Here is a 12658-nt window from a genome sequence, read left to right as displayed (position 1 = left end):
TCTATACTTCCCTCTCCCATGTACAGTTCTCATGCACTCCTCACCTTCCTGAAAAACCTCAGCCCATCTTGCCCAATCACATCGCAGAAAAAAACTACTTACAATTCCAACAACTATTTGCTATTTATCTTCCTACTCCTACTGATTTCAGGTGACATCTCCCCCCAATCCTGGTCCACCATCCCCCAACCTCAACCCCTACCCTACCTTATATCGAAACCATACTAATCTTATTAATATTACTTGCACTCCCTCATCTCCATCTTTTAATTGTGCCCTCTTTCCTGCACAAGTACTTTCTGAACAACTCTCTTAATCTGTTGGCCCTCACTGAAACCTGGATTCAGGATTCTGACACTGTCTCTCCTGCTGCCATTTCCTATGGTTGCTTACAATTCTCTCATTCCCCGAGACCCACAAACAGACATGGTGGTGGAGTCTCCTGTCCCCACAATGCACTTTCCAGGTTATCCCCCCAGTTGCATCACTCTCATTCCCTTCTTTTGAGGTCCACACCATCAGGCTCTTCAGTCCCCTCTCCCTCAGAGTAGCGGGCATATACCGGCCCCCAGGCTCAGCCACCCACTTCCTTGACCACTTTTCAGCCTGGCTGCTGCACTTCATGTCCTCAGAAATACCAACTCTTATCCTGGGAGACTTCAACATCCCCATTAACAGCCCTACTTCCACATCTGCATCCCAGCTTCTATCACTAACCACCTCTCTAGGCCTCTTGCAGCTTTCAACCTCTGAGACACACAAGGACAGTAACACCCTTGATCTGGTCTTTGTCCGGCTCTGTTCAATCTCCCACGTAAATAATTCGAATCTAGCTAAAGGAGATGAACGGGCACCATCCACAATATCAGCTTAAGTGGGATCACCTTGTGCGGTTCCATGACAATTGTGTACAAGATAATTGTGTACGGACAATTGTGTACAGAAAATTGTGTACAGGCCAATTGTGTCCAAGGACAATTGTGTATAAGGACAATTGTGTACAGGGCAATCGCCTTGTACACAATTGCCTTGTACACAATTGTCATTGTACACAATTGGCCTGTACACAATTGTCTGTACACAATAGTCCGTACACAATTATCTTGTACACAATTGTCCTGTCACCACCTTGTGCATATAAGTAAATTGACACAAAAACACATGAAGAAAAAAGTATATGCACACAAATAGGGATCACCACACAATAATGTAGTCAAAAATATATAAATGTTATTATCGTGAACACAAGCAGACACTTAGTTTAAAAACAATTAAAATGTCTGAACAAACAGACACACATAGCAAAACAAAGACAATGGGTCATTTTAATGAATAGTAAAATACTATGGGTCCCAAAACTAACCATTCAGTCAAATAACAGATATCTGCTGATTTTCATAGTCTAGGGTCTAACAAAGCAATTTCAAGCACAATCTTATTAATCTTCATGATATCAAAATATTGTTTACAATTATACCAAAGATAGAAGATGCACAGACAAATAATATGTCCTCAATATATATCATATTCTCAGCATGTTAACAGCAGACCTCCTGGTTTGGGGGTCCCATGTAACTTAACCCTTGGTCTGCTTATCCTCAGAAACCAGGTGATATCTTGCTAGAAAAAGGGTTCATATTGTTTATATCTTTTGAATCTGGTCTGCTGTTAACATGCTGAGAATATGATATATATTTAGGACATATTATTTGTCTGTGCATCTTCTATCTTTGGTATAATTGTAAACAATATTTTGATATCATGAAGATTAATAAGATTGTGCTTGAAATTGCTTTGTTAGACCCTAGACTATGAAAATTAGCAGATATCTGTTATTTGACTGAATGGTTAGTTTTGGGACCCATAGTATTTTACTATTCATTAAAATGACCCATTGTCTTTGTTTTGCTATGTGTGTCTGTTTGTTCAGACATTTTAATTGTTTTTAAATTAAGTGTCTGCTTGTTGTGTTCACGATAATAAAATTGATATATTTTTGACTACATTATTGTGTGGTGAACCCTATTTGTGTGCATATACTTTTTTCTTCATGTGTTTTTGTGCCACCTAAATAACTCACCGCTTCCACTCTCTGACCACAACACTTTCTCCTTCATGCTCACAAATCCTCGCCCACCCCAGCTCACTCTTACCTACCACACAGTCAGAAATCTACAAGCCATTAACCCTCAGACACTTTCAGACACCCTACACTTATCACTGTCCCCAATCTCCTCTTTTTCCAGTCCTGATCTGACTGTTCATCACTACAATGACACTCTTAGAAGCACCCTTGACCACATAGCTCACCTCACCCTCAGAACCTCCAAGCACAGAGTAAAACAGCCCTGGCTCACATCGCAAACTCAACTTCTCCAGCGATGTTCTAGGAGTGCTGAAGACTTCATCCACTTCAAATTTATGTTAAGAACCTATAACACTGCCCTTCACCTCGCCAAACAGACCTACTTCACCACCCTGATCTCCTCACTAGCCAACAACCCCAAAAAACTTTTTGACACTTTTCACTCCCTCCTTAGGCCAAAAGCACAAGCCCCTATCACAGACATTTGTGCTGATGACCTGGCCTCCCACTTTACAGAAAAAATAGACAATATCCATCAGGAAATCTGCTCCCAACCACCAAGTGCTGTGACTCTCATCCCTTCCTGCACCTCCCCTGGCTCACTTTCCACATTTGATCCCATTACAGAAGAAGAAGTCTCCAGACTCCTCTCTTCCTCTCGTCCGACCACATACAGTACCGACCCCATTCCCTCATATCTCCTCCACTCTCTCTCTCCAGTCGCCACAACTCACCTAACTACAATCTTTAATCTCTCCTCCGGCATTTTCCCATTCTCCTTCAAACACGCCATTGTTACTCAATTACTAAAGAAACCCGCTCTCGACCCATCCTGCACAAACAACTACAGACCAGTCTCTAATCTCCCCTTCATCTCTAAACTTTTGGAGCACTTTTACTCCCGCCTTACTCATTACCTTTCCACTCACTCCCTCCTAGACCCTTCACAGTCTGGCTTCCGCCCCCTACAATCGACTGAAACTGCACTCATCAAAGTGACCAATGACCTTCTGACAGCAAAACGTAATGGTGACCACTCTCTGCTCATTCTTCTTGACCAATCTGCAGCTTTTGACAATGTTGACCCCCATCTTCTACTCTCTAGGCTCCAGTCACTAGGCATTAAGGACACTGCCCTCTCCTGGTTCTCTTCCTATTTTTCTGACTGCTCCTTCAGTGTTTTGTTCTCTGGCTCCACGTCATCTCCTCTTCCTCTCGCTGTCGGGGTACCTCAGGGCTCAGTCCTTGGCCCCCTTCTCTTCTCTCTCTGCATGGCCCCAATTGGACAGACCATCAGCAGATTGGGCTTTCAGTACCATCTTTATGCTGATGACACACAACTATATACGTCAATTCCCGACCTTACCCCCGCTGTACTAAAGAACGCCAGTGACTGTCTGTCCGCAGTCTCCAACATCATGTCCGCTCTCTATCTGAAACTCAACCTCTCCAAAACATAAATTTTTCTGCTCCTGCCATCTACTAACCTCCCTAAATCTGACATTTCCCTCTCTGTGGGTGGCACCACAATAACACCCCGGCAGCAGGTGCGCTGTCTGGGTGTTATGTTTGATACCAATCTTTCCTTCACATTCCATATACAATCTCTTGCCCGCTCTTGCCGCTTACACCTAAAGAACATCTCTAGAATCCGCCCTTTTCTCACCATGGAAACAACAAAAGCCCTCAATGTCGCATTGATCCACTCCTGCCTGGACTACTGCAACACTATATTAATTGGCCTCCCCGTTACTCCACTATCCCCTCTCCAGTCCATACTTAATGCAGCGGCCAGGATTGTCCATCTGGCTAATCGGTACTCGGACACGTCCACTCTTCACCAGTCCTTACATTGGCTGCCCATTCATTATAGGATCCAATTCAAAGTACTTGTTCTCACCCACAAAGCTCTCCACAGTGCAGCACCCTCCCTTATTTCTGTCTATCGGCCTAACCGAATGCTGCGCTCTGCAAACGACTTTCGACTAACCTCTGCACTAATCCGTACCTCCCTCTCCCGACTCCAAGACTTCTCCCGCACTGCGCCAATTCTCTGGAATGCTCTACCCCAAGAAATTAGGACTATCCACAATTTGTATAGTTTCAGGCGTTCCCTCAAAACACATTTGTTCAGAGTGGCCTATCACGTTCACTAATCACAGTCATTCTATGTGTAAGTGTGCATGTGTAGCCCATTCACTATCTTCCTCCATCCCTCACTCCCTCAAGATGGCTGGACCATCATTGTAAATACACCATTGAAAATACACACATGTACTTTGTATCTCCCCCACCTCATTGTAGATTGTAATCTCTCACAAGCAGGGTCGTCTTATTTTGCTTTATTGTATTGTTAACGTTGTTACTTATGACTTATGTTTGGAACTGTTAAACTGTAAAGCGCAGCGGAATATGTTAGCGCTATATAAATAAAGATTATTATTATTATTACTAGACCCAAGTTAGGTTTATGCAATTTTCTCATAGTTAATTCATTTTACCCCATGTATACTAAAATGTGTGCATAACAATAAGTCATTTATTTGTAAAGTTATCATCCACTTTTTATTATATTTGTACATTTTATGTATGGATATACTAAAAATCATTTTTTGTAAAAATTTTCATTGACAGATTTTTTTTATCTAGAGGTCAAAATAATACGTAGAACATTGTATGGTTGTATTAAGGACTCAGACAGGGTACATTCATGTCCTTGTACATTGGGGAATTTTTATTTGATATATTTTTTTATTGCCATTTTGGATTTAGTTTTCCATATAGGGCAATGTTTTTGTGTCGTTAAAAGTGTTTTCTTTTGCATTTTTTTGTATTACCTATTCATTACAAGTGTCTTATCTCATGCGATATTGTCCATCTATTTGTCAGAAAGTAGCTCAGCAAAGATAGTGGTATCATTATCAATAATTAATTATATTAATTAATCTAGCTGAAGAGCCCAGCATTGCCCGGGCATAGTAGCTAACTGTTTTTAGCTATAACAAATTATAATAATTATCCTCCATACCATAGTCCAGTGCCAATATACAGTACCTATCATACATATCATGTATCCCATAGTCCTGTGTCTGTATACCTATCATACATACATATATCCTCCATCCCATAGTCCCATGCTCATATTCCCATCATACATACCTCCATCTCATAGTCCCTTGTCCATATACAATCACACATCCACCATCCCATAGTTCCGTGCCCATATATTTATCATACATATCCTCCATCCCATAGTCCAGTGCCCATATACTCATCACACATCTTCCATCCCATAGTCCCGTGCCCATATACCCATCATACATATCCTCCATCCCATAGTCACATATCCAAATACCCATCATACATATCCTCCATCTCATAGTCCAGTACCCATATACCCATCACACATCCTTCATCGCATAGTCCCGTGTCCATATGCCCATCATACATATCCTCCATCCCATAGTTCTGTGACAATATTCCCATCATACATCATCTATCACATAGTCCAGTGCCCATATACCCATCATACAATAATGTATGTAAAGCGCTGTGGAATTAATGGCGCTATATAAGTGAGTAAAATAAAGAAATAAATTCACATTCTCTATCCCATAGTCCAGTGCCCATATACCCATCATACATTCTCTATCCCATAGTCTAGTACCCATATACCCATCACACATCCTCCATCTCATATTCCAGGGCCCATATACCTATCACACATTCTCTATCCGATAGTCCTATGCCCATATACTCATCATACATATCCTCCATCCCATAGACCCATGCTCATATACCCATCACACATCCTTCATCCCAAAGTCCAGTGCCAATATACCCATTACACATGCTCTATCCCATAGTCCAGTGCCCATGTACCATCACACATCCTCTATCCCATAGTCTTTTGCCCATATACCCATCTGTTATGAATGGGTCACCAAGGAGGAGAGCAGGTCCAGGCTAAGCCACAGAAAACCAGAGAGGTTGGTACCTAAGTGGATTGCAGACCCCTGATCCTATGCACACAACTAGCAGTAGCCGTGGAGCGTACCTATGATGATCCTAGATGCCTCAGCACAGCTGGAGAGCTAACTAAGCCTAAAGCAAGAAAGGGGAAATCTAAACTGCCCCAGAGCAGACCCCAAAGGATTAGATAGCCCCCAAACATATATTGTCGGTGAGACAAGATGAAAACACATACACAGGCAGGAAAATAGACTGAGCAAATGATGGGGCCCACAATAACTAGACAGGAAAGGAAAGACACTGTCTGCAATCACGCAAAAAACCCTGCAAAAAGTCCAACACGTCTGATGCAAAAAACACTGAACTCACACGACTTCACCCCCCACTATATCAGCACTCTGGCATATTCTGAAAGCAGAGCAAAAAGAGACCAATCTATCAGGGGATAAAACAAACTGGCACAAGCAGTAACATAAGGGCGGTGATTCAGCACAGCCCCAGCCGGAGCTGGCTGAACCACATCAAGAAGAGATAGACAAAATGAGATCAAATGCAAACAGAATAGCAAATAAACCACTTAGCTGAACATGCAGGGACAGAGATGGAGAAATCAGACCTCAGGAGGAACAGGAAGTAAATCACCAGCAGGGATAGAGGGAGTAGGCTGTCTTAAATCCCAATCTGAAACCCCAGATCTCCAATCGTCATCATCATTATCAGGTGGCAAGCCTCTGTCAATCAGATCAGCTTCATTACATCCAGTAACCACCAGAGGGAGCCCAGAAAGAGAACTCGCAACCCCTCTGTTGATCTGACCAGCTCCACTACCTTCAGTAATAACCAGAGGGAGGCCAGAAAGCGAATTCACAACACCCATCATACTTATCCTCCATCCCATAGTCCCGTGCCCATATACAAATCATATATATCCTCCATCCCATAGTCCCATGCCCATATACCCATCACACATCCTCCATCCCATAGTCCCGAGCCGGCTGGTGCTGAGCAGCAAGTTCCTGGAGATGTAGTTATGTAACCTGGCAGTGTGGCTCTGTGTGCAGCTCTTTGTGTGGCTTTGTGTGCGTCCGCTGATCATGCGATTTTGTACGCCGGTAACAACAGAACCTGGCAGTAATAGAGGAGAGGGTGATTCATTTCTGTTATGTGCTCTCTGCTCCTTTCTGGGTTGCAGACAATAGCTGGGAGCTTATGTTCCCGGGGATGCTAGATTTCTCCCACCTGGTCAGTGTCTGCTGAGGTGTTGTGGAATGGGAAAATTGTTGCTCATAGCAACCAATTACAGCTCAGCTTCCATCCTTTAAATAGCTCTGGTGAAATGAAAGATGCATAGTGATTGGTTGTTATGGGCAACACAGGCAGTGTAATTTGTTGTGGTCAAGAAGATGTGCCTATGAAATAGATATATATATATATATATATATATATATTAGATTACTATATACATATATATAATAAATATCTAGATAATTATTATATGGGGCTTTGCATGTGGACTAAGTGTGGCTATGTGGAATGGGCATGGCTCCATACATACGCACACATACATACACTCATTGTAATATACTGTATATATAGATTATATTTTAAAATCAAACTATTCATTATGATACCCTAACAACAGACAAAATCACGGACTGATTGTCAATATCATAAATAGCAAAACAGAGAGGAGAAACAATCATCAAGCCCAAAATGTATGAAAATATAAAGATACTTTATTGCAAATCCATTCAAAGAATAAGTTTAAAAAGTGGAAAAAAACCCACAGTGCATTGAAAAATGTAAGACTATTAAGTTATGTTACCCCAAAATAAGCCATCAATAGTATGTTAGTCTATTATATAAACATCAAGAGCAGGATATCACATGGTAATCCATCATAGGAAGTATGCAGCATATGACAGCAATGTCAAAAGAAGACATTCATATGCAAGATAAATTTAAAATTAGCATACCTATATACAGGAAAGATGTATATCTTTGTACCGTGTTAGCCAGTAGATAGAAAAATATTCAGGATTGAGAGTCCTCAGTAGTTGATACCTTTTAATGGCTAACTGAAAAGATGGTAATACATTGCAAGCTTTCGAGACTACTCAGGTCTCTTCATCAGGCTAGACTAATACAAAATCTGAAGTCACATAAATATGTGACTTCAGATTTTGTATTAGTCTAGCCTGATGAAGAGACCTGAGTAGTCTCGAAAGCTTGCAATGTATTACCATCTTTTCAGTTAGCCATTAAAAGGTATCAACTACTGAGGACTCTCAATCCTGAATATTTTTCATACCTATATAGATATCCTGTAGACCAACCAAAGAGGCAAAGTGAGCGGGCACCAGCAACAACCGCGTCACCCCGACACACGTTTCGGCAGAGCTCCCTGACAAAGTTTTATATAATAGACTGACATACTATTGATGGCTTATTTTACGGTAATATACAGTTGTGGCCAAAAGTATTGACACCCCTGCAATTCTGTCAGATAATACTCAGTTTCTGCCTGAAAATGATTGCAAACACAAATTCTTTGGTGTTATTATCTTCATTTAATTTGTCTTAAATGAAAAAACACAAAAGAGAATGAAGCTGTCAGGAACACCGCACTGTACTTGCTCAATGAGCCAGTGCGCGTGTCCTGAGTGTCAGGATCCTGTCAGCACCGGCAGCCTCCGCTGAGCAGGGACTCACCCGCACTGTAGGGGTACCGGGGTCAGATACAGCCAGAAAGTACCGATGCACAGGACCTGTGGATGCTGAAGTTTAGCAAGCAGACACGGGACCTACGGTCATGTGACTGCAAGGGGGCGGGGCTTAGCGTCCTGCTTAGTGAGATGGAAAGACACTATACAGAATTACTCAGAGTCAGGCAAAATGGGGTTCATACACAGAGATAGCCGTAACGTACCAAGGATGAGACAGAGCGGATAGTCAGGGCCAAGCAGCAGTCAAAACAAAACAGACATAGAAGGTACCAAGCAGAATCCAAAGCAATATCCAGAGAACAGACCGAGTCATACACAGAATACAAAGCAACCAGAACACAACAAAAACACACTCAGGGGTCACCACACAATGCCAAGAGCAAGAGTATAACTGACAGGGATGGGAGCGTCCTGAGGCTATAAGATGCCTCTCCCAGAACCAGGGAGAGGCCACAATCATAGCCCCAGGTGTGCAGGTAAGCCTGCACCCAGAAATGCCAGTCATCAGCACTGGTTCCAGACATTAACCCCACGTGTGCGAGTCAAACCCGCACTGAGATCATGACAGAAGCAAAACATTGATCATTTCACGCAAAACTCCAAAAATGGGCCAGACAAAAGTATTGGCACCCTCAGCCTAATACTTGGTTGCAAAACCTTTAGCCAAAATAACTGCGACCAACCGCTTCCGGTAACCATCAATGAGTTTCTTACAATGCTCTGCTGGAATTTTAGACCATTCTTCTTTGGCAAACTGCTCCAGGTCCCTGATATTTGAAGGGTGCCTTCTCCAAACTGCCATTTTTAGATCTCTCCACAGGTGTTCTATGGGATTCAGGTCTGGACTCATTGCTGGCCACCTTAGAAGTCTCCAGTGCTTTCTCTCAAACCATTTTCTAGTGCTTTTTGAAGTGTGTTTTGGGTCATTGTCCTGCTGGAAGACCCATGACCTCTGAGGGAGACCCAGCTTTCTCACACTGGGCCCTACATTATGCTGCAAAATTTGTTGGTAGTCTTCTGACTTCATAATGCCATGCACACGGTCAAGCAGTCCAGTGTTGTGAGTTCATTTTCCCCTCACCATTGAGGTCTGGTGAACTCCCTCTTCTGGTGAAGGAAGGTAGTGAGGCTGATCACCAAGCACCTGAGCAGGATGATGATGACTGGGTGACTGGAATTGCTGACTGGATATAAGGCAGCCGACGCCCTTCTGCCTTGCTGGTGATTTCTCAGAGGGATTCTAGGAGACCAGTCTGATTCCTGCTCCTCAAAGCTAAGTTTTCTGCTCTGCTTTTTGCATTTGTGTTTGGTTTTGCCTTGTTTTTCTGGATTTCTGCCATCCCCTGCTGGGGTGAGCTGAATTCCTTTTTGCTCTGTCTTCAGAAAATACCTGAGTACTGATATAGCCTTTTTGAAGCCTAGCGTCTTCAGGGCTTTTTTCCCTATCAGTCTGTTGGCTCTTGTTTTGATAGGGTTTTGGCGGATTGCAGACAGCAGCTTTTCTATCCTGTCCTATTTAGTTAGCTTGGGCCCCATCATTTGCTCAGCCTATCTTTCTATCTGTGTGAGTGTTTTTTCATCTTGCTTCACCGTCATTATATGTTGGGGGCTGCCTATTGCTTTAGGGTCTGCTCTGGGGCAGTTTAGATTTCCCTTTCTGTCTTTAGGCTATTTAGTTCTCTGGCTGTGATCGAGGGGTCTAGGGCACCGTAGGAACCCCCCACGGCTACTGCTAGCTGTTGTTGATAGGATCAGGGGTCTGCAATCCGATAGCTGCCAACTTCTCTGGTTTTCTGGACTTAACTAGTATTTTTGTTTTTGCCTCCTACGGTGACTCATTCATAACAGTCCAGTGCCAGAGGCAGCAAAGCAACCCCAAAACATCAGGGAACCTCCGCCATGTTTGACTGTAGGGACCGTGTTCTTTTCTTTGAATGCCTATTTTTTCTCCTGTAAACTCTATGTTGATGCCTTTGCCCAAAAAGCTCTACTTTTGTCTCATCTGACCAGAGAACATTCTTCCAAAACGTTTTAGGCTTTTTCAGGTAAGTTTTGGCAAACTCCAGCCTGGCTTTTTTATGTCTTGGGGTAAGAAGTGGGATCTTCCTGGGTCTCCTACCATACAGTCCCTTTTCATTCAGACACCGACGGATAGTACGGGTTGACACTGTTGTACCCTCGGACTGCAGGGCAGCTTGAACTTGTTTGTATGTTAGTCGAGGTTCTTTATCCAACATCCGCACAATCTTGCGTTGAAATCTCTTGTCAATTTTTCTTTTTCTCCCACATCTAGGGAGGTTAGCCACAGTGCCATGGGCTTTAAACTTCTTGATGACACTGCGCACGGTAGACACAGGAACATTCAGGTCTTTGGAGATGGACTTGTAGCTTTGAGATTGCTCATGCTTCCTCACAATTTGGTTTCTCAAGTCCTCAGACAGTTCTTTGGTCTTCTTTCTTTTCTCCATGCTCAATGTGGTACACACAATGACACAGGACAGAGGTTGAGTCAACTTTAATCTATGTCAACTGGCTGCAAGTGTGATTTAGTTATTGCCAACACCTGTTAGGTGCCACAAGTAAGTTGCAGGTGGTGTTAATTACACAAATTAGAGAAGCATCACATGATTTTTCGAACAGTGCCAATACTTTTGTCCACCCTCTTTTTTATGTTTGGTGTGGAATTATATCCAATTTGGCTTTAGGACAATTCTTTTTGTGTTTTTTCATTTAAGACAAAGTAAATGAAGATAATAATACCAAAGAATTTGTGTTTGCAATCATTTTCAGGAAGAAACTGAGTATTTTCTGACAGACTTGCAGGGGTGTCAATACTTTTGGCCACAACTGTACTTTAATAGTCTTACATTTTTCAATGGTTCTTTACCATTGTGATTTATTATAATATGCTATCATTGTTACATAAGCACATCCACATCCCGTGTTTGCAACTGCACATATTCACTTTTATTTTTTTTCCACTTTTCAATCCTGTTCTTTGAATGGATTTGCAATAAAGTATCTTTATATTTTCATCCATTTTGGGCTTGAAGATTGTTTTTCCTCTCTGTTTTGTCATCTACTTGTTGTCAGTTACCCTAACATCTTTGGTCAGATAACTTCATAGTGAGCATGCCCAGTTGTTGGGGTTGGCAGATCGCACTTTATTAGTTGTTTTATTTAGTGCAATCACAACCCGGGGTCCACCGTGCAGAGATGTTATCCTGCTGCCAGCAAACAATGACGGAACCATGCAGCGAGCGTTCACTAACAAGCACGCTGTGTCAACTCGACACAGTGTGAACTGAACGCAAGATACTAAATTGATAACATCTCAGAGAAGTATGCACTAGCTGAGGAATACCAGCTCAGCTAACCGCTGAGTGGCAAAGAAAATATAACTAACTTTTTCAGCTCCACCAAGTGGTGTAAAAATAAGAGTTCCAAGCTGAGCGGCAGTAGAGTGGATTGCACCCTTTGGTGGTTGCTGTCTTGTGCGGATGCTTCCTGACATTCCATCACATGGAGCGCTGTTCTGTGGTTGCTGGGCTCTACATGGAGCGCTGTTCTGTGGTTACTGGGCTCTACATGGAGCGCTGTTCTGTGGTTGCTGGGCTCTACATGGAGCGCTGTTCTGTGGTTGCTGGGCTCCACATGGAGCGCTGTTCTGTGGTTGCTGGGCTCCACATGGAGCGCTGTTCTGTGGTTGCTGGGTAAAGGCTCCACATGGAGCACTGTTCTGTGGTTGCTGGGCTCCACATGGAGCGCTGTTCTGTGGTTGCTGGGTAAAGGCTCCACATGGAGCGCTGTTCTGTTGTTGCTGGGCTCCATATGGAGCGCTGTTCTGTGGTTGCTGGGTAATGGTTCCACATGT

At 42.9% G+C, this 12658-nt stretch overlaps 1 protein-coding gene across 1 annotated transcript in view; it reads right to left on the bottom strand.

Annotated features, from left to right (window-relative positions):
- The window catches only part of TRPM2 (transient receptor potential cation channel subfamily M member 2), a 1217227-nt gene that overhangs the window by 562282 nt on the left and 642287 nt on the right, over positions 1 to 12658 (bottom strand). The window lies entirely within an intron of this gene.

Source organism: Dendrobates tinctorius, unplaced genomic scaffold (assembly GCF_039654945.1).
Source record: "Dendrobates tinctorius isolate UK_male_01 unplaced genomic scaffold, ASM3965494v1 ptg000254l, whole genome shotgun sequence".
Taxonomy (NCBI): domain Eukaryota; kingdom Metazoa; phylum Chordata; class Amphibia; order Anura; family Dendrobatidae; genus Dendrobates; species Dendrobates tinctorius.
Note: the sequence above shows the minus strand (reverse complement) of the source record. Positions and strands in the feature narration are given on the sequence as shown.